At 38.6% G+C, this 23,502-nt stretch overlaps 1 protein-coding gene across 1 annotated transcript in view; it reads left to right on the top strand.

Annotated features, from left to right (window-relative positions):
• The window catches only part of CHL1 (cell adhesion molecule L1 like), a 94,776-nt gene extending 92,298 nt beyond the window's left edge, over positions 1 to 2,478 (top strand). Inside the window, exon 27 of the transcript XR_014232283.1 lies at positions 2,352 to 2,478. The gene's annotated coding sequence lies outside the window, so the exon portion shown is untranslated. The remainder of the gene's footprint in view (positions 1 to 2,351) is intronic.
• Positions 2,479 to 23,502: the final 21,024 nt, after the last annotated feature.

Below are 23,502 nucleotides of genomic sequence, written 5' to 3'. Positions count from 1 at the left end.
TTTTGTTGTTGAGTGTACTCCTACCCCAGGCCCCCAAAAGAAAAACTGTTTGTTTAGAGTAGAAATTCCTATACATAGGTTTTGCCTGTATCACATTTTAAACATCTTCAGGGTGGGATAGTCTTCTATGTGCTCCTTCTGTCAAAGCCAGTACAAATTCAGGGAATTTATTTCCTGGCACGTGAGCTACTCGTCCTTCTAAAATTATACATGGAAGCGGTTTAGAAATACTATGAAGGACGGTGCATGCATGTCAGTAAAATTCAGTGTGGAGCTTCTCATTTTATGGAAAAAATTTTTAACCTTACCTCGACATTCTTCTTAAGTGCATTTCTTAATTATGTTTAAGTGAAATTGACTCACGGATTTTACTTTACTGTTTGAACTGTACCCATCCGGGTATATCGTTAAAGCCTGACTTTGATGTATGTAGCCCGCGCTCTCTCTCTTGTGGACCAAAATGAGGGAGTGTGTATAACGGTCAACGCAATAATCCACATGGAATATCTAATTATCGTTTTAAACCTTGTCTGTCCTCCAAAAGGGAGAGGCGGCAAAAGAAGGTCTTACTTAAAACAATACTTTGTGGGCTCAGGACTTGACCACACCTCTGAAGTAAGAATTCCCAAAGTGGGAAGGCACTGTGGGCCTCACCCTGACTCTGAGGACCCACGCACCCACCCATCCAGCCCCTTGAGCTTTATCCCCATCTAATTTTAAGGCACAGCTTTTCTCAAGGAAGAATCATCACGTTTTGACTTACCTGGGAGGAATTTCGGGTACTCAGCTATCGATGAGGCCAAGGTTAGGACTTCTGGGTTTAGTTCCACTAGTATTCCACTTGCTCTTCTTTGTCGTCAGCTAAACAAGGTTTTAACAGAGTCGTGCAGGATGGACATAATCTCAGAAGTGCATTAGAATTAGATTTATTATCAATTTAATTTCCTTTAAGTTAGAAGGAAACACAAATAATGAAATGTTTGCTTTTGCTAGATCGTAGAGTTCTCCCTTAACTGTGTGAGTAATAAGGATGTTCCTGCTCATATTTTCTGAACGGCCAAAACTTACGGATTTGAAAAACGAGATTGCTTTCAGACTGCCTTTTGCTATCACTCTCTATTACCTTTTCTCAATAGCATGTGGTTTCTACCGGGAAGCTTCACAGAAGGGATAGGTCCATGACTAACTTTCTCTAGTCTACTGTCAATAGGATTTCAATGTAATAGGTTGTATATAATCTCAAGGACTGTTGGTGGGGATCATCAGTTCCTAGAGAGCTGTCCAAGGGTTGGGAAAATCCAAGTTCTCTTCCTGGTTCCAGCACTGATTTTGTACATAAACCGTAGACAAGTTGCTTGACCCCTTTGCTTCAAACTGTCTCTAAAGTGCTAATGATTATCTCAGTTACCTTCTCTCTGTCACAGGGTGTTCTTTTTTATGAAGAAAAATTTGAAAATGATAAAAGCTAACATGCCTTCTAACTTCATAAACCTATAATCTAATGATAGGTCGAAAATCACCCCACACCTACCAACTCAACTTTTTTCCTGTGAACACATAAATATATTTTTATAGAAAAGCAAATCTGCAGGAAATAAATCTACTGTTCAATGAGCAGTATGATTTGCACATGCCATCAAAAATTATTAATCCGAAGATAATTAAGCAGGGTCTTTGCTATACAAAAGTGTTTTTCACTAATTTTGCATGTGTATTTTTAAGAAAATGTGAATTTGGGGGATTTATTCTGTTGGTGTAAAGGCATCTGATGTTTTAGATGTATCCATGTTTATACAAGTGTAAAGCACAATGAAATTATGCTGGAATTCTCAAATAATATTTTTCCTACTTTATATTCATGGAAGAGATGAGCTCAAGAGAGAACAAAAATGAGAAATGTTGGTGTGATTTTCTAAGCATTTAAAACATAATTGCCAATTGAAACCCTAAAAATGTTTACATGTCATTAAGATACGATTCTTGTAACAATTTTACATTGATCATAAAGGGATTGGGTTTGTAATCTGTGGTCGTATATATCCTAGTGTGCCCATAGTGAAATAAGTAGGGTTGAGCCAAAGCTTTCTTTGTTTGTATCTTAAATTGTTTGATTACAACACCAAAACAGATGCAAGGTATGTAGAAACTGGTTTACCTGATTTTCTGTTGGCTTAGATTAATATTCATAGTAGAACTTGCTTAAAATGTGTTTGTATTGTAGGTGGTGTTTGTATTACACTTATGAATATGTATGGTTTAAAAAAATATTTTCAGTATACAAGAAATTCAACTTTCCAAATAAACGTTCACCTTCATGTACTCTAAAAACGTTTGTATTCTTTTCTACCCAGATGAGAAGAATCAGAACTTACGTATCAACCTTAACTTCAGTTGCCTCTGATCCTGGGATATCTATAAATGAACTATAATTTAGTAGAACGTAAATGAGGTATAAATAAAGTATTTTGATTTGAATGACTATATTTACAAACAGACCATCTAACATCATGCACATCTACAAACTGTAATATGCCAATAAACTCTATGTTTATGATAAATGTGAAATTAAGATGAATGTATATTCATCTGATTGTTTTTAGAACAATGTAGAAGTGTTGCTTTGCAAGAAAACATCCAATATGCTGTACTTTCAAATAAGGCTAGTGGGTATTTGGGGCACTGCATCTGGCTCAGCAGACAATCTATGGACAATTGTGATTTTTAGAAGTGTTTTCTGTGTACTAAGCAGTTTACATACAGTATGTATTTTTTATTCCCTCACTCCTCTTAGGAATGCTTTAGAAAGGTGAGGTTGAGTTTAAAGCTGACTTATTGATCATGTTTAGAAACTGCATGGTTTTAAGATAATGTAGTCAGAACATATAATAGCGGAAAACAAGCCAAACTATATCTAGAAAACAGCTCACTGTATGCAACCTAAAAAGCAGTAATTGAAATGAATTGATAAATTTGCTACATTGCAATTCTCCAGGAAGAAAATATGGCATCCAAACTTACTGGATCCTGAAGTTCTTGGCAGACTCAATTCCAAGTCTGTTTCCCACTCTATTGTCTCCCTGAAGTGTCACATCCATCCAAGGCTTTGATTGTCACATGCAGGCCGGTGACTTCAAGGTATTTTTAGCCCAGAATTCTTCTTACATCTGAAGTTTTGATGTCTGCTCTCTGATGACTGGGGGAGAAGTGTTTCAAAAGTGAAGGCCTAATTGCCCCCTTCCAAAGCTGTTCAGCTCCCACCCGCCTCCCCCTGGCCCCCCCCCCCCGCCCTGCAGCTATACAGTTCAGTGATTTGAAGCAACAGCACCCATCCAAGTACTCAAGCCACAAACCTAGGCACCATCCTTCACACCCAGCTTTCTCCCGTCCCCCACACTCAACCTACACTAAATCCTTTTGAGATTATTGCCTGTGTATGTCCTGCATCAGCCCCCTGCTCTGCCCTGTGAACACGTTAGCTGGACCACTTTCATCCCTATTCTGATCCCCCACAATGACTTCCCAGTGCCCTTAAGAGAGGGACAAACATCTTTAACTGTTCTTCAATATCCAGCATGGTCAGACTCCTCCTAAGCTCCCAGATCCCATCATTTCCCATTCTTCCCTTCCTCACTCCCATCCTGTCACAGTGATTGCATCAAATGCCTCGTATGCCCTGCTTCCGATACTCTAGGTGCTCTCTGCCTGTAGCAGCCGCTGCTGGAGTGAGCGGCTCTGCGTGGACTACAGCTGAGTGAAACCAGGTGGAGAGTCAGGGCGGGGGGGTGGGGTGCTCGGGATGAAACTCTTCCGGCAGGCTTCTTCCCTTGCTACTATGGCACGAGATGCCACGGAACCCTGCTCATGGAGGAAGTAACACCCCATGGAGGAAAGGTTTACACAGTAAGACAGGGACACCGGTGGATAGATTCCAACCTTCTCTCTTTTCCCATGTCCCCTCCCACCTCCCTTTTACAGGATGGTCCCATGGATTACAGCAGTCGTTTGCATTTAACAGTGACCAGTGGAATAGTGCATCCTCTATTAATAGTTTCTCACTTGTTTCCTGCCTCATTCTCCCTTTCCCTTAATGCCTAACACTAATTTATAAGGATGGTACTCCCTAGTAAATTAGTAGCCCATATCCTGACTGCTGCAGGCTCTGCTGTTAAGGAATTCAGGCTAAGACTCATATTTTATCAGCTCCAAGTATTTGGTCAATTTCTTCCTGTCATGAGCCCCTTAAACTTCTTATTTCTTCTTCACAAGATCACTGATCTGTTTTAAAGTTTAATGTCGTTTCTTAAGAGAGACCTCCCAAGACTTCCATAACTAGGTCAAATCACGCTACTTTAGCATATCACAACATTACTTACCTCTCATTTTTTGCACTAATCACTGTTGCAGTTTTACTTTTATAGTATGGCTATTTAATTACCATGTCTATTTCTCTGATTAGTCTAGAAGTTCTATAAGGGTAGGGGCTGCATCTTCTTTTTTTTTACTGGAAACATCAACTGTCTAGTATAGTGTATGACATCTGACGGACATTTGTTAAATATTTGTTAAATAAATAAAAGAATGAGAGTCACAAGGAGATATCCCAACTAATGAATGCACTTGAGAAAAATGCGAGTCCAGAAATATGAAAGAATCTCCATTAGCGCTCCTAAACTGTTCTTTCCCCAGGTTTTCTGTCTTAATAAATGACCCCAGGATCCACTCAATGACTCAGGCCAAAAGCCAGAAAGTCATTCCTGGATCCATTCTCTCTCATTGTTTCACATCACCTCCTATCAGTTCTAGCTCCAAAATACATTTTTAACCCTTTCATAGTTCTTCACCACTATTACCACCATCCTAAACCAAGCAAAAGACATCTTTTTCCTAGGGCTGGTTTTCTTGCTTCATTTTTGTCCTCCTCTGCCATCTAAACAATCCCAGGGAGCTTTACAAAGTATAAATCAGATTATATTAATGGTTTCTCAGTGAACTTAGCCAAAATTCCAAATTGCTAACCACATGACCATATGAGCTATCTTAGTGACCTGCCTACCATACTGACTATATCTCATACTCTCTTTCTGGAGAGAGCTATGCTTTGGCCACTCTGACCTTCTCTGTGTTTCTAGAGCCCAGGAAAACTCATTTCTACCTAATGACATTTGCAATTGCTGTTTTTCTGTCTGAAATGTTCTCCCAAATCTTATATAAACTGCCTCATAGGCCATTTAAAGGTCACTGCTTCAGAGAAGATGTTTCTGACTATCAACTCTAAAATAGTCACGGGCTGCTACTTTATTCCTCTTTCTTTCTTCAAAGCAATCATTACTGTATTAATTTATATCCTTATGTGATTTTTTGTTTTCTTCTCTGCTCCTACTACAATGCAAGCTCCATGAGAAAAGCAACTTTGCCTATCTTTTTCCCTGCTCTGACACCCAGAATTGGCCCCAGCATGTAATAGATCTCAAAAAGATAATTGCTGGGTAAATGAATGAGCTAAAGCACCAAATGGGAAACAACAAATAACAGTAAGGGAAAAAACAAATTAGTCTGCTTATTAAAACCTACTGACCTGGGCTTCCCTGGTGGCGCAGTGGTTGAGAATCAGCCTGCCAATGCAGGGGACACGGGTTCGAGCCCTGGTCTGGGAGGATCCCGCATGCCGCGGAGCAGCTGGGCCCGTGAGCCACAACTACTGAGCCTGCGCGTCTGGAGCCTGTGCTCCGCAACAAGAGAGGCCGCGATAGTGAGGGGCCCGTGCACCGCGATGAAGAGTGGCCCCCGCTTGCCGCAACTAGAGAAAGCCCTGGCACAGAAACGAAGACCCAACGCAGCCAAAAATAAATAAATAAATTTATAAAAATTAAAAAACAAAAACAAAAACAAAAACAAAACCTACTGACCTGGGAGAGATCACACAAGATGGCAGAGTAGAAAGACCCTGAGCTCACCTCCTCACAAGGGCACATCAAAATCACAAATATTCACAGAATTGCCCTTGATGCAAGACTGGAACCTACCAGAAAAGACTTTCTACTAAAGTACAAACCTCAAGGAGACAGGTAGGAGGGGTAGACTGGTGATATAGTCAAGTCCCATATCCCTGAGTGGGCGATCCACAAACTGGAGAATAATTACATTGCACAGGTTCTCCCAAAGGAGTGAATGATTTGAACCCCATGTCAGGCTCCCCAGCCTAAGGGTCCTGGACCAGGAAGCAGAGCCTCCAGAGCATTTTGCTTCAAAGCCCAGTGGGGCTTGCTTCTGGAAAAACGAGAGGCCTAGGGGAATAGAGACTTCATTCTTAAAGTGTGCACACAAATTCTCCTGTACTCCAGAACCCAGGGCAGAAACAGTAAATGGATAGGAGCCTGGATCAGACCTACCTGGTGATCCTGGAGAGTCTCGTGGAGAGTCAGGGTGCTGATGCGGCTCACCCTGGGGACAAAGACCCTGTGGCAACCATTCTTGGGAGCTCCTTCCACCATGTGGATACTGGTGTTGGCAAGCACCATCGTGGAATCCTTGCTCTAGCATTTTAGCCCCAGGATCCAGCCCTACCTTGGCCCAATAGCCTATAGGCCACCAGTGCTGGGATGTGTCAGGCCAAGCAAATAACTGGGCAGGAACACAGCCCCACCCATAAGCAGACAGGCTGCCTTAAGACCCACTGAGCTGCCTCTGGACACCCAAGAGCCCAGGAATCAGCTCCACCCACCAGGGGGCAGGCACCAGCCCCAGAACCCCTGGGCCCTCACCCTGCCCTCCAGGAAGCCTGCTCTAGCCTCTGGACCGGCTTCAACCACCAGGGGGCAGACAGCAGACATAAGAAAACCACAATCCTGCAGCAAGTGGCACAGCATGCCCACCAAGCAGGCCAGACCTTGCCCTGGGACCAGCTGGGCCCTAACCCTCACTACTAGCGAGCCAGCACAAGCTTTGAGACACCCCAGGCCCCATACCAACTGTGTCAGGAACTGACCCCCCTCCCAGCAATTAGACACCAGCTCTGGGACCCCTGCACCCTGCAACCAGACTCCAGGACCCAGCTCTGCCCACCAGTAGGCCAGCGCTAACCCCAGGACCTGGCTTCACATACCATTGGGCTGGCAACTGCACCAGAGTCTTCTGGACCCCGACTCTGCCCACCACTAGTGAGCCAGCACTAGCCTTGGGGCTCCTTGGGGTTCTGCAGTCAGCTGCCTTGGACCATCTAAACACATAGGACCACCTAAATACATAAGGCAAATATTAATGGGCATAAAGGGGAAAAAAAACAGTAACACAGTAATAGTAGAGAATTTTTAACATCTCACTTATATCAATGGACAGATCATCCAGACAAAATCAATAAGAAAACACTGGCCTTAAATGACTCATTATATCAAGTGGACTTCATAGATACATATAGGACATTCCATCCAAAAGCAGCAGAATACACATTCTTTTCAAGTGAACATGGAATATTCTCAAGGACAGATCACATGCTAGGCCACAAAACAAGCCTCTATAAATTTAAGAACATTGAAATCATAGCAAGCCTCTTTGCCAACCACAACACTATGAGACTAGAAATCAACTACAAGGAAGAAAACTGCAAAAAACACAGACATGGAGGCTAAACAACCAATGGACCACTGAAGAAATCACAGAGGAAATTAAAAAAAACCTGAAGACAAATGAAAACACAACAACCCAAAATCTTCTGCAAAAGCAGTTCTAAGAGGGAACTTCATACCAATGCAAGCTTATCTGAAAAACAAGAAACATTTCAAATAAACACCATAACCTTACACCTAAATGAACTACAGCAAGGGGAACAAACAAAACCCAAAGTTAGTAGAAGACACCATAAAGATCAGAGCAAAATTAATGGAACAGAGACAGAAAACAACAACAACAGAAAAGATCAATGAAACTAAGAGCTGGTTCTTTGAAAAGATAAACAAAATTGATAAATCTGGGACTTCCCTGGTGGCACAGTTAAGAATCCGCCTGCCAATGCAGGGGACACAGGTTCGAGCCCTGGTACAGGAAGATCCCACATGCCGTGGAGCAACTAAGCCCGTGCTCCACAACTACTGAGCCTGTTCTCTAGAGCCTGTGAGCCACAACTACTGAGCCCACGTGCCACAACTACTGAAGCCTGTGCACCTAGAGCCCGTGCTCCGCAACAAGAGAAGCCACTGCAATGAGAAGCCTGCTCACCACAACAAAGAGTAGCCCCCACTCACTGCAACTAGTGAAAGCCCACATGCAGCAACGAAGACACAATGCAGCCAATAAATAAATAAATAAATAAAGGAAACCTGTAAAAAAAAAAAAAAAATCGATAAATCTTTAGCCAGACTCATCACGCACACAAAAAAAGAGAGGGCCCAAATCAATAAAGTCAGAAATGAAAAAGAACTCACAACTGATACCACAGAAATACAAACGATAATAAGAGACTATTACAAACAACTATATGCCAATAAAATAGACAACCTAGAAGAAATGGACAAATTCTTAGAAATGTACAATCTCCCAAGACTAAACCAGGAAGAAATGGAAAATATGAACAGACCAATTACCAGTACAGAAATTGAATCAGTAATTTCAAAGCTCCCAACAAACAAAAGTCCAGGACCAGATGGCTTCACAGGTGAATTCTACCAAACACATAGAGAAGAGCTAACACCTATCCTCCTCAAACTATTCCAGAAAGTTGCAGAGGAAGGAACACTTACAAATTCATTCTATGAGGCCACCACCATCCTAATACCAAAACCAGACTAAAGTATAACACACAAAAATTATAGGCCAATATCAATGATGAACATAGATGCAAAAATTCTCAACAAAATATTAGCAAGCTGAATCCAACAACACATTAAAAGGATCATACACCATGATCGAATGGGGTTTATCCCAGGGATGCAAGGATTTTTCCATATCTATAAATCAAGCGATGAGATACACTGTGTTAACAAAATGAAAAACAAAAACCATGTGATCATCTCAATAGATGCAGAAAAGCTTTTGATAAAATTGACCATCCATTGATGATAAAAACTCTCCAGAAGGCGGGCATAGAGGGAACACATCTGAACATAATAAAGGCCATATAAGACAAACCCATATCTAACATCATACTCAACAGTGAAAAGCTGAAAGCATTTCCTCTAACATCAGGAACAAGACAAGGATGTCCATTCTCACCACTTTTATTCAACATAGTACTGGAAGTTCTAGCCACAGAAATCAGACAGGAAAAAGAAATAAAAGGAATCCAAAGTGAAAAGGAAGAAGTAAAACTGTCATTGTTTGCAGATGACATGATACTGCACGTATAAAATCCTAAAGATACCACCAGAAAACTACTAGAGTTCATAAATGATTTTGGTACAGCTGCAGGATACAAAATTAATATACAGAAGTCTCTTGTATTTCTATACACTAACAATGAAATATCAGAAAGAGAAATTAAGGAAACAATCTCATTTAACATCACATCCAATAGAATAAAATACCTAGGAATAAACCTACCTAAGTAGGCAAAAGACCTGTACTCCAAAAACTGTACGACACTGATGAAAGAAACTGAAGATGACACAAAGAGATGGAAAGATATATATACCATGTTTATAGATTGGAAGAATTAATACTGTTAAAATGATGATACCACCCAAGGCATCTTACAGATTCAAAGCAATCCCTATCAAAATAACAATGGCATTTTTCACAGAGCTAGAACAAATCATTTTAAAATTTGTATGGAAACACAAAAGACTCTGAATAGAAAACAATACCAGGAAAGAACAGAGCTGGAGGAATCACACTCCCTGACTTCAGAGTATACTACAAAGTTGACACAAAAACAGACACACAGATCAATGGAACAGGATAGAGGGCCCAGTACTAAACCCACGCACTTACGGTCAATTATCTATGACAAAGGAGGCAAGAATATATAATGGAGAAAAGACAGTCTCTTCAATATGCAGTGCTGAGAAAACTGGACAACTACATGTAAAAAATTAAACTAGAACATTTGATCACACCATATACAAAAATAAACTCAAAATGGATTAAAGACCTAAAGTACAACTGGAAACCATACAACACGTAGAGGAAAACATAGGCAGAACACTCTTAAACATAAATCTCAGTGATCTTTCTCTGGATCTGTCTCCTAAAGCACAGGAAATAAAAGCAAAAATAAACAAATGGGACCCAATTAAACTTAAAAGCTTTTGCACAGAAAAGGAAACCACTGACAAAACGAAAAGACACATACAGAATGGAGAAAAGATTTCCTAATTATATCACCGATAAGTGGTTAATATCCAAAATATATAAATAGGTCATACAAGTCAAGATAAAAGAAAAAAAAAACAATTAAAAAATGGGCAGAAGAACTAAACAGACATTTTTCCAAAGAGGAAATACTCTGGCCAACAGGCATATGAAAAGATGTTTAACATCGCTAATCATCAGGGAGATGCAAATCTAAAGCACCTCAAACCTGTCAGAATGGCTATCATCAAAAAGAACACAAATAATAAATATTGGAGAGGATGTGGAGAAAACCCTAACTCTTCTTGGGAATGTAAATTGGTGCAACCACTGTGAAAAACAGTATGGAGTTTTCTCAAAGAAAACAAAAGTAGAACTACCATATGACCCAGCAATTCCACTCCTGGGTATATAGCTAAGAAAAACAAAAACACTAAATCAAAAGGATACATACAATGTTTGTAGCTGCATTATTTACAACTGCCAAGATAGGGAAGCAATCTAAGTGTTCATCAAGAAATGAATGGATAAAGAAGATATGGTATACGAATACAATGGAATACTACTCAGCCAAAAAAAAAACCATAAAACCACACACACAAAAAAAGAACAAAATTTTGCCATTTGCAGCAACATGGATGGACTTGGAGGGAATTATGCTAAGTGAAATGAGTCAGGCAGAGAAAGACAAATCCTGTATGATATTACTTATATGTGGAATCTATAAAATAAAACAAATTAGTAAATATACCAAAAAAGAAACAGACTCACAGATATAGAAAACATACTAGTGGTTACCTTGGAGAAAGGGAAGCGAGGAGGGGGCAAGATAGGAGTAGGGGATTCAGAGGTACAAACTATTATGTACAAAATAAATAAGCTTGGAGGATATATTATACAACACAGGGAATATAACCAATGTTTTATAATAACTATAAATGGTGTTTAACCTTTAAACATTGTGAATAACTATGTTGTACACCTGTAACTTACCTAATATTGTATACTTCAAATAAAACCTGTTGACCTGAATTTTGCATTTTATAAGTATTCATATATTTAGACTATATTAGACTTATTTTGGTGATCATTTCAAAATATATATAAAGATCAAATCAGATGTTGTATATCTGAAAATAATATAATGTCATATGTCAATTATATCTCAGTTTTAAAAAAGAATATACAGGTGCCTCAATAAAAATACAAAACTACATACAGCAGGCCTGATCATGGAAAAACAATTTTTTTCAAAGCTGATGCCAAGCCCTCTCTTCTGCTTTCAGGAGAAGTTGTTTTTAATGTTTTGTAAAACAACTATGTAACTCAGTAATCACCTCAGTGAAACCACTTATGAGATTGAATACAAATTTTTTGGGGGGGAGGTAAATTTCAGCAAGTTACATACAAAGAAGTTAACTATAGTACAATGTATATTAGAATGATTTTGATGATTAAATATTTATAATTTATGTGTATAATTTCACAGGACAAATATTTCTAAGATAATACACTTCATCAAAGAGTATAAAAATTTACTATGTTTTACAATTAATTTTTAAAATACCAACACATGCCTCTTTGATGAAGTTAAAGAGTGGAAGTATCTTATAATTTTGCTATTTTAATAAAAATGTAATTAAAATAGTCAACCACCAGATGGGAGTGTTTCACAATATTATACCCTTTGTAGAAAGCATTCTGCAGTCAAGGTGTCTTTTTCCTTGAAGGCAGTTTTCAAGATTGAAGCATGTATTGTGTATATATTACTTAGAGATTTTTACTCTTACTCTTTCACTTCTAAGTTATGGTCATTACTGAACTTCATTAATTCAAGTTTTGTCAATTATACAGGTCTTTTCTAAGGGATCAGGATTTTTCAACTCTTAATATATGATGAAACTGTGTTGTAATACTTAGGACATGAAAAAAATATGTTCTTTTTCATCTTTTCCTTTCTGGTAGAAACAGAAGTGACCTCCAATTTGTTTATATTATTATCTATTTCTAAACAAATTGATAATTCTTCCTTTTTTCTGTAATTTATAAATACCATAGGTACGAGGATACAGTATTTTCTGCTGAACATCTGCATAGCTAAATTAATAGTAACACCTGTATCATCAGCCTGTTGTAAAGATGAAAACGAGTTCAAATATGTGAATAACTCAGCCATATGCAAAGTGCTAATCACACATTATGACATTATTAATGAAACACTTCTTAAAAACTGTTAACTGAAAAGATGTAGTTATGATCATGTTGATCATTCTGCAGTAAAAGATAGAGTGCCATTTGAAGCAAACTATTTTGTTAAGAAAAGTGACGAGGTGAAATCTGAGTTGACATCTAATACAAATAAAACATTAACTTCAAACTCAAGTTGAACTTTCACTTCAGTACATAAAAGTTAACTTTGCACTGTCAGCAACTCCTGAAGGGCTTGTTAGCACAAGAATGCTGGATTCCATCCCGAATTTCTGGTTCTGTAGATCTGGGGTTGCACCCAAGAATTTGCATGTTTAAAAGTTCCCAGATGTTGCTGCTTCCCCTGCTGGTCAGGTGATGGCACCTGGAGAACAACTGACCTACAACAATGCCGATATTTGAAAACAATCCATTAAAATAAAGAAAAATTTAGAAAGAACAAAATTACGTTCCATCAGTTCTCTGAATATTCTTTTCACAGAAGTAGTAAATTAACTTCCAGAATGATAAGTAATAGCATATCCCCTTGATGATTTACGGACTAAAATCCACAACAAAGTAATATTAATCTTCAGTGTTTTCAGATAGCTGACAGATGTTTTCTTTTTTACCCCGAGAAATGCTGGTCTAGGATAAATTGCACAACTTCCTATTATACATGTGTATATATATATATATATATATATATATATATTTTTTTTTTTTTTTTTTTACTTAATTTATTTTATTTATTTTTTGGCTGTGTTTGGATCTTTGTTGCTACGTGCAAGCTTTCTCCAGTCGCGGCGAGCAGGGGCTACTCTTCGTTGCGGTGACTGGGCTTCTCATTGCGGTGGCTTCTCTTGTTGCAGAGCACAGGCTCTAGGCATGCGAGCTTAGCTGCTCCATGGCACGTGGGATCTTCCCGGACCAGGGCTTGAACCCATGTCCCCTGCATTGGCATGCGGATTCTTAACCACTGCGCCACAAGGGAAGTCCCTATATATATATTTTTAATTAAGCAAATGAAACAGCTACTCTTGAGGGACTCTGAGAAGTTATGAAATGGTTGGAAAATTGCTTCAGCGTCTGTTCTGGTTCTGCGGCAGAGCAATCTCACAGTTCTTGGTTCTCTACAAGTCTGAGCAGAAAGTCTCTTTGCACTGGAATAAGCAACACTTCTTAAATCCTTCAAAACCTTTAATCAGTTTCTACCCCACTCTCTCGGCCATTTCTTTATCATCCCAGCAGCTGGAGAAGTGCATGCCTACAGCAGATTACTGTAAACCATTTCGAAATTATCCTACTTCCCAGGATCCTCCAAGCCTCTGCTTCACAGATCTTTAGAAAGTTTTTTAGTTAATAGGGACGCCTAGTGTACATGGTAAAATAAACATGCAGATTATACCAACACTGAACTTTCCTAGAGTTACACGAGAACCCACTACTCCAGAGAGAAAGCATCTATGTTCGTACTTCTTCCTGAAACTATAACTGTTCAGAGGGTACCATTTTTCATTCTCAGATTTTGCCGTGATGTTAGAAATATTTACAACCAAGGCTGTAGCTGTGGCAAATTCAAATCTGAGACATGCAAACAGGGTGCAAAAACTGTAACAGTAAAATTAAAATTTAAAGAAAGAGCACAATTAGTCTCCACAGGATAGGTAAAGAGGAAGAATGATCATAGTATTTAGGGTTAGCAAGGGAGATGGTCAACTGTTGATAACTCCTGGTAACACTTATTGGTAAAACATTTTAAAGGAGCAATTTGGCAGTATGTGTCAAAATGTAGAAGAAGTCCCAAAATATACTCTAGAAATATAATTAAGAATACTGTATTTCCTACAATTTATATTCAACTGTAAGGGAAAAAATAGCAATACAACTCAAATTTTAAAAATGGTCATTTTCAAGTAAACCTGTTATGAAGATAGCACTTTACAGTGATAGAATGTCACAATGAAAACTTCTGGAATTCATAGTCCGGGAGTTACTATTCTGACAGATAAGCCTGGAATCTATTTGCACATATCTATTTTCTGAGAAAAATCTGTAATAGCTTTCATCAGATTCCCAAAGCTGCTCATATGAACAATTTTCCATTTAAACAAGGGTTTGGAGAATTTGCTGAAGCACAGTTTATTCACCTTTCTTAGGAACTCCTGATCTAGTCACCCCCACGTTTAATTTAAGAAGAAACTGAGGTCTAAAATAAATGTTTGAGGAGGAGCAGGGCATGGCAGCCAGGAGGGAGTAGGAGAGCCTGGATGGAGGCCAGGTCGAAGGTCAGGGCCTTTTCCTGGCCACCATGACACGGATCCCTACCTGAACACTGCAAGTGACTTTTACCCTGGGATTCAGAAATGTCTACAGGACTGAGACGGGACCTGCTAAAGTTTACACCAGCATACAGATAAAATATCCTTCAACTGAACTCCATGTGCCCAGTCACTCAACATAACTCTGAAGCCGTGTGGTTGACAGGCTCTTGGTGCTCCAGGCAGGCGTCAGGGCAGTGCCTCTGAGGTGGGAGAGCCAAGTTCAGGACACTGGTCCACATGAGACTTCCCAGCTCCAAGTAATATCAAACGGCAAAAATCTCCCAGAGATCTCCAACTCAACGCCAAGACCCAGCTCCACTCAACGACCAGCAAGCTACACTGCTGGACACCCTATACCAAACAATTAGCAAGACAGGAACACAACCCCATCCATTAGCAGAGAGGCTACCTAAAATCATAATAAGCCCACAGACACCCCAAAACACAGCACCAGACGTGGACCTGCCCACCAGAAAGACAAGATCCAGCCTCATCCACCAGAACACAGGCACTAGTCCCCTCCACCAGGAAGCCTACACAACCCACTGAACCAACCTTAGCCACTGGGGACAGACACCAAAAACAACGGAAACTACGAACCTGCAGCCTGCGAAAAGGAGACCCCAAACACAGTAAGTTAAGCAAAATGAGAAGACAGAGAAACACACAGCAGATGAAGGAGCAAGGCAAAAACCCACCAGACCTAACAAATGAAGAGGAAATAGGCAGTCCACCTGAAAAAGAATTCAAAATAATGATAGTAAAGATGATCCAAAATCTTGGAAATAGAATGGAGAAAATAAAAGAAACGTTTAACAAGGACCTAGAAGAACTAAAGAGCAAACAAACAGTGATGAACAACATAATAAATGAAATTAAAAATTCTCTAGAAGGGATCAATAGCAGAATAACTGAGGCAGAAAAACGGATAAGTGACCTGGAAAATAAAATAGTGGAAATAACTACTGCAGAAAAGAATAAAAAAAAAGAATGAAAAGAATTGAGGACAGTCTCAGAGACCTCTGGGACAACATTAAACACACCAACATTCGAATTATAGGGATCCCAGAAGAAGAAGAGAAAAAGAAAGGGACTGAGAAAATTTTTGAAGAGATTATAGTTGAAAAGTTCCTTAATATGGGAAAGGAAATAGTTAATCAATTCCAGGAAGCACAGAGAGTCCCATACAGGATAAATCCAAGGAGAAACATGCCAAGACACATATTAATCAAACTATCAAAAATTAAATACAAAGAAAAAAATATTAAAAGCAGGAAGGGAAAAACAACAAATAACACACAAGGGAATCCCCGTAAGGTTAACAGCTGATCTTTCAGCAGAAACTCTGCAAGGCAGAAGGGAGTGGCAGGACATATTTAAACTGATGAAGGAGAAAAACCTACAACCAAGATTACTCTACCCAGCAAGGATCTCATTCAGATTTGACGGAGAAATTAAAACCTTAGCAGACAAGGAAAAGTTAAGAGAATTCAGCAACACAAAACAAGCTTTACAACAAATGCTAAAGGAACTTCTCTAGGCAAGAAACACAAGAGAAGGAAAAGACCTACAATAACAAACCCAGAAAAATTAAGAAAATGGTAATAGGAACATACATATTGATAATTACCTTAAATGTAAATGGATTAAATGCTCCAGCCAAAAGACACAGACTGGCTGAATGGATATAAAAACAAGATCCGTATATATGCTGTCTACAAGAGACCCACTTCAGACCTAGGGACACATACAGACTGAAAGTGAGGGGATGGAAAAAGATATTCCATGCAAAAGGAAATCAAAAGAAAGCGGGAGTAGCAATTCTCATATCAGACAAAATAGACTTTAAAACAAAGACTATTACAAGAGACAAAGAAGGACACTACATAATGATCAAGGGATCAATCCAAGAAGAAGATATAACAATTGTAAATATTTACACACCCAACATAGGAGCACCTCAATACATAAGGCAAATACTAACAGACATAAAAGTGGAAATCGACAGTAACACAATCATAGTAGGGGACTGTAACACCCCACTTTCACCAATGGACAGATCATCCAAAATGAAAATAAAAAAGGAAACACAAGCTTTAAATGATATATTAAACAAGATGGACTTAACTGATATTTATAGGACATTCCATCCGAAAACAACAGAATACACATTATTCTCAAGTGCTCATGGAACATTCTCCAGGATAGATCATATCTTGGGTCACAAATCAAGCCTTGGTAAATTTAAGAAAATTGAAATCATATCAAGTATCTTTTCTGACCACAATGCTATGAGACTAGATATCAATTACAGGAAAAAATCTGTAAAAAATACAAACACACGGAGGCTAAACAATACAGTACTTAATAACCAAGAGACCACTGAAGAAATCAAAGAGGAAATAAAAAAATACCTAGAAACAAATGACAATTAAAACACGACAACCCAAAACCTATGGGATGCAGCAAAAGGAGTTCTAAGAGGGAATTTCATAGCTATACAATCCTACCTTAAGAAACAAGAAACATCTCAAATAAACAACCTAACCTTACACCTAAAGCAATTAGAGAAAGAAGAACAGAAAAACCGCAAAGTAAGCAAAAGGAAAGAAATCATGACAATCAGATCATAAATAAATGAAAAAGAAATGAAGCAAATGATAGCAAAGATCAATAAAACTAAAAGCTGGTTCTTTGAGAAGATAAACAAAATTGATAAACCATTAGCCAGACTCATCAAGAAAAAAAGGGAGAAGACTCAAATCAATAGAATTAGAAATGAAAAAGTAGAAGTAACAAATGACACTGCAGAAATACAAAGGATCATGAGAGATTACTATAAGCAACTCTATGCCAATAAAATGGACAACGTGGAAGAAATGGACAAATTCTTAGAAATGCACAGCCTTCTGAGACTGAACCAGGAAGAAATAGAAAATATGAACAGACCAATCACAAGCACTGAAATTGAAACTGTGATTAAAAACCTTCCAACAAACAAAAGCCCAGGACCAGATGGCTTCACAGGTGAATTCTATCAAACACTTAGAGAAGAGCTAACACCTATCCTTCTCAAACTCTTCCAAAATATAGCAGAGGGAGGATCACTCCCAAACTCATTCTACGAGGCCACCATCACCCTGATACCAAAACCAGACAAAGATGTCACGAAGAAAACTACAGGCCAATATCACTGATGAACATAGATGCAAAAATCCTCAACAAAATACTAGCAAACAGAATCCAAGAGCACATTAAAAGGATCATACCCCATGATCAAGTGGGGTTTATCCCAGGAATGCAAGGATTCTTCAATATATGCAAATTAATCAATGTGATACACCATATTAACAAATTGAAGGATAAAAACCATATGATCATCTCAAAAGATCCAGAGAAAGCTTTCAACAAAATTCAACACCCATATATCATAAAAACCCTCCAGAAAGGAGGCATAGAGGGAACTTACCTCTACATAATAAAGGCCATATATGACAAACCCACAGCCAACATCATCCTCAATGGTGAAAAACTGAAACCATTTCCACTAAGATCAGGAACAAGACAAGGTTGCCCACTCTCACCACTAGTATTCAACATTGTTTTGGAAGTGTTAGCCACAGCAATCAGAGAAGAAAAAGAAATAAAAGGAATCCAAATCGGAAAAGAAGAAGTAAAGCTGTCACTGTTTGCAGATGAGATGATACTATACATAGAGAATCCTAAAGATGCTACCAGAAAACTACTAGAGCTAATCAATGAATTTGGTAAAGTAGCAGGATACAAAATTAATGCACCGACATCTCTGGCATTCCTATACACTAATGATGAAAAATCTGAACATGAAATTAAGAAAACACTCCCATTTACCATTGCAACAAAAAGAATAAAATATCTAGGAATAAACCTACCTAAGGAGACAGAAGACCTGTATGCAGAAAATTATAAGACACTGATGAAAGAAATTAAAGATGATACCAACAGATGGAGAGATATACCATGTTCTTGGATTGGAAGAATCAACATAGTGAAAATGACTCTACTACCCAAGGCAATCTACAGATTCAATGCAATCCCTATCAAACTACCACTGGCATTTTTCACAGAAGTAGAACAAAATATTTCATAATTTGTATGGAAACACAAAAGACCCCGAATAGCCAAAGCAATCTTGAGGAAGAAAAACGGAGCTGGAGGAATGAGGCTCCCTGACTTGAGACTATACTCCAAAGCTACAGTAATCAAGACAGTATGGTACTGGCACAAAAACAGAAATATAGATCAATGGAATAGGATAGAAAGCCCAGAGATAAGGTGACCATATCATACCATAAACCCACGCAGATAAGGTATGTGGGTTTATCTTTGATAAAGGAGGCAAGCATATACAGTGGAGAAAAGACAGCCTCTTCAATAAATGGTGCTGGGAAAACTGGACAGTTACATGTAAAAGAATGAAATTAGAACACTCCCTAACACCATACACAAAAATAAACTCAAAATGGATTAAAGACCTAAATGTAAGGCCAGACACTACCAAACTCTTAGAGGAAAACACAGAGCAGAACACTCTATGACATAAATCACAGCAAGATCCTTTTTGACCCACCTCCTAGAATAATGGAAATAAAAGCAAAAATAAATAAATGGGACCTAATGAAACTTAAAAGCTTTTGCACAGCAAAGGAAACCATAAATAAGACGACAAGACAACCCTCAGAATGGCAGAAAATATTTGCAAATGAAGCAACTGACAAAGGATTAATCTCCAAGATTTGCAAGGATCTCATGCAGCTCAATATCATAAAAACAAACAACCCAATCCAAAAATGGGCAGAAGACCTAAATAGACATTTCTCCAAAGAAGATATACAGATTGCCAACAAACACATGAAAGAGTGCTCAACATCATTAATCATTAGAGAAATGCAAATCAAAACTACAATGTGATATCATCTCACACCACTCAGAATGGCCATCATCAAAAAATCTACAAACAGGGCTTCCCTGGTGGCGCAGTGGTTGAGAATCTGCCTGCCAATGCAGGGGACACGGGTTCGAGCCCTGGTCTGAGAAGATCCCACATGCCGCGGAGCAACTGGACCCGTGAGCCACAATTACTGAGCCTGCGCGTCTGGAGCCTGTGCTCCGCAAGAAGAGAGGCCGCGATAGTGAGAGGCCCACGCACCGCGACGAAGAGTGGCCCCTGCTTGCCAGAACTAGAGAAAGCCCTCGCACAGAAACGAAGACCCAACACAGCCATAAATAAATAGAAATTAAAAAAAAACAAAAAAAGAAAAACAACAACAAAAAAAACAACTTTCTAAAAAAAAAAAAATCTACAAACAATAAATGCTGGAGAGGGTGTGAAGGAAATGGAACCCTCTTGCACTGTTGGTGGGAATGTAAATTGATACAGCCACTATGGAGAACAGTATGGAGGTTCCTTAAAAAAAACTAAAAATAGAACTACCATACGACCCAGCAATCCCACTACTGGGCATATTCCCTGAGAAAACCATAATGCAGAAAGTCATGTACCAATATGTTCATTGCGGCTCTATTTACAAAAGGCAGGACATGGAAGCAACCTAAGTGTCCATCGACAGATGAATGGATGTGGCACATATATATAATGGAATATTACTCAGCCATAAAAAGAAACGAAACTGAGTTATTTGTAGTGAGGTGGATGGACCTAGAGTCTGTCATACAGAGTGAAGTAAGTCAGAAAGAGAAAAACCAATACTGCATGCTAACACATATATATGGAATCTAAAAAAAAAAAAAAAAAATCGTCATGAAGAACCTAGGGGCAAGATGGGAATAAAGATGCAGACCTACTAGAGAATGGACTTGAGGATATGGGGAGGGGGAAGGGTAAGCTGGGACAAAGTGAGAGAGTGGCATGGACATATATACACTACCAAACATAAAATAGATAGCTAGTGGGAAGCAGCTGCATAGTACAGGGAGATCAGCTCAGTGCTTTGTGATCACATAGAGGGGGTGGGATAGGGAGGGTGGGACAGAGGGAGACGCAAGAGGGAAGAGATTTGTGGACATATGTATATGTATAACTGATTCACTTTGTTATAAAGCAGAAACTAACACACCATTGTAAAGCAATTATACTCCAATAAAGATGTTAAAAAAAAAAAAATGTTTGACGAAGACACTGTGCTAGTTATAGCATGTAGTTAAAGTATATAAATATAGGGACTTCCGTGGGCATCCAGCAGTTAAGATTCCACGCTTCCACTGCAGAGGGCATGGGTTTGATTCCTGGTTGGGGAACTAAGATCCCACATGCTGCGTGGTGCAGCCAAAAAGTTAAAAAAAAAAAAGAAATAAAAAAGTATATAGATATAGCATAGTTTCTTATCTATATTTACATCCATATATCTATATACATATATCTATATATATTTGTATTTAAGTATATATGTATTTAATATGTATGTATGCAAATATGGATATAATGTGTGTGTGTATGTATAACCTCTATAATGTGCTGTGTTGTTTGTGCTTTTACATTTGTCATTGTTCAGGATTAGAATCCCTTGGTAGAAAAAAATAGGATATCTAGTTTAACATCATTATTTTATATGATGAATTCAGAAAAAGGGACTTGCCTAAGGTCACATTGCTTACCTGTAGTGATGAAATCCAAGAGGTAGCCTTCAATATTTTAGGTAGATATGAACCCAATATTTCAGACTTCAAAGCCTGGCTCCCCCACTTTCCAGTTGTATGACCTAGCAAGCCCCTCGAAATTCAGTTTTCTCATCTGTGATGATAACTTTCAGGTTTGTGGGAAGGAATGAGTAAGAAAATTTTAACTAAAATAACAAGGAACAAAATAGGTTCTTGCCAAATAGTTGCTGGACACTTTAAGCCAAATGTAAGTATTTGTAAGATGTAATGATTTTCATGTGTGAAAGTAAGTAAGAAAATGACTATGATTGTCAATATGGAAACACCCATAACTGCTTACATAAAATATAAAATCCCTTACAATTTATGTTATGGATTTTTATAAAATATCTTAATGTCTTAACTACTATCTGTACCACAAGTTATAGGAAAAGAGCTTTTAAGTAGGAACTATTGAATTTTTCATCTCACCAGAGGTCTTGCATCTTTCTACTCTACTAGACATAAAGCTTCTGTAACAGCCGTCATGGATTTCTCCATCCTCTCGCTGAAATCATCACTTCAAAAATGATCATTGTCTGCAGCCTTTCTCAGAAAAATGTATGGGACTTGTTATAATTGAAACAAGTGTTGAAAAATTCTATGGACTCACTTCTAATTGTAGCCCACTGCTGGGCTTCCCTTGGGTGGGTAGTTCTCCATTTTTTATAGTCTGAGGATTTTCAGGAAGCTAATGTAACACAGAAGACCTTAACCTGCTTTTAAGGATTTCAGGACACTTATACTTTCTTTGGGACTATGCGCAAATGGCCATAGCATTCATGACACCCCCACCCATTAAAACTATTTGTCTTTACTCTTTTTCCTTACAAAATTCTTCCTTCCTCTGCCAGCCTTGGTGAAATCAGAGGACAAAGAGAAAGCAACTAATTGCTTGCACAGCTCCCAATTGTATAGTTAAGTTCATTAGAACACACATTATACGGGAATCCTGCAGATGGTTGGACACATGGTCTCTAAAGTGTTATTTATACTTTGGAACTAGTAACAATGAGTCACTTGCCTAAATAATTAAAAAAGGATATTCCATATCAAACAAAGTCTGTGATCATCACTCTTTGGCTGCAGGCACTGCAGTCCAAATTAACAATCCTTCACTTCTTTTCCGACCTGTAACCAACTAAAAGACATATATAACCATGCCTATGTGATATTACTACTGACAGCGTGATAATAATTGATGATGAGTTAGCTACTTTTTTCCTCAAAGTATATCTTAGTGACTGAGAGTATGAATTTTTAAGTCAGTATAGTTGATGAAAGAATGGCAACTCATGTTACACGCCAACTCCAATCACATAGTAGTGGCTGTTGGCAGAGCTCTGTGGGGAAGGAAGGCACACTGAGGTAGTCCAATAGAAAGTGCCAGTATCGATTAATAATGTCTGCCGTGGACATAGGAATAGGGACTGGCAGCACATACACAGGGTATTTGCATTTCCTGGGTTTGTGGTTATGAACCCTAGGTTTTAAGAGTCAGACATTCCTGGATTTACTGTCTGGCATCACCACTTACCAGCTAAGTAACCAGCTAAGTAAATGGCTTCAAGGGAGTTATTTAATCTCTCAGAGTCTGTATCACTCAGTTTCATCAACTGTAATTGAGGAAACTAATATTCTCTCTCTTTCTCTCTCTCTCTTCCCACCTCAGTCTCTGTCTTGATGGTTACAATTTTTAAAAGCATGTAAAGTGGTACCAGGCATATAGCTACGTAGTCAATAAAATTAGGTAGTACTATTACTGCTCCTACTAATGATATTTTAAAGAAAGAATATTTTCTCAGGTTCCTCACACACTGAAAAAGTAACTAGACAGCAGAGATATTAAGAATTCACAGAGGACCTGTGCAGAAGGGGAGAGGCAGCATGTCCAAAGCAGGCCAAAGCAGGGCCTCCAGAGTGTGGGGTTCTGGAGTTTTGAGAGCCTCATCCACCAGAGGGCACACAGCAGAAGCAAGAAGAACTACAATCCTTCAGCCTGTGGAATGAAAAC

Source organism: Balaenoptera borealis, assembly GCF_965194805.1.
Source record: "Balaenoptera borealis genome assembly, chromosome: 12".
Classification (NCBI taxonomy): Eukaryota; Metazoa; Chordata; class Mammalia; order Artiodactyla; family Balaenopteridae; genus Balaenoptera; species Balaenoptera borealis.
The sequence above is the reverse complement of the archived record's forward strand: the minus strand, read 5'-3'. Positions and strand labels throughout refer to the sequence as shown.